The sequence below is a fragment of the Egretta garzetta genome, unplaced genomic scaffold (assembly GCF_000687185.1).
Source record: "Egretta garzetta isolate BGI_Z169 unplaced genomic scaffold, ASM68718v1 scaffold720, whole genome shotgun sequence".
In the NCBI taxonomy this organism is placed as follows: Eukaryota; Metazoa; Chordata; class Aves; order Pelecaniformes; family Ardeidae; genus Egretta; species Egretta garzetta.
In genome coordinates this window covers 37,376-37,751 of record NW_009258283.1, presented here as the reverse complement: position 1 = coordinate 37,751, position 376 = coordinate 37,376, and the positions used below count along the sequence as shown (strand labels likewise).

General features: G+C 42.6%; 1 protein-coding gene across 1 annotated transcript in view; it reads right to left on the bottom strand.

Annotated features, from left to right (window-relative positions):
• LOC104124496 (C-type lectin domain family 2 member B) overlaps positions 1 to 376 on the bottom strand; it is a 9,391-nt gene that overhangs the window by 7,133 nt on the left and 1,882 nt on the right. The gene's annotated exons all lie outside the window — the stretch shown is intronic.

The following is a 376-nucleotide window of genomic DNA, read 5'->3' as shown; positions in this document are numbered from 1 at the left end:
TTTTTTTCTTGATGCCTTTTGTGAGAAGAAAAACCCAACCCATGGGTTCTACCTCTGCACAAAGGCGCTGCTGGGGGCCTTACGGGCCCGGCCCAAACCCGCGTGGGGGATAACACGGCCAAAAACAAAAGAAGAAAGGTGAAGGACAAGGGCAGCGTGGCCTGGGAGTCGCTGGTTGCTCCAAGCAATGGCCAGAGGGTCCCAAATGGGGAGGAAACACCGGTCTGGGTGCTGTAAAAGCACAGCCGGGAGGACGCGCTTGCAGGGTAAAAGTCAAAGTAAAATAAAAATACAATAAAATAAAAATTAAAAATTAATAAATAAAATAAAATAAAGTAAGTAAAATAAAAGAAAATAAAATTAAAATAAATAAAAT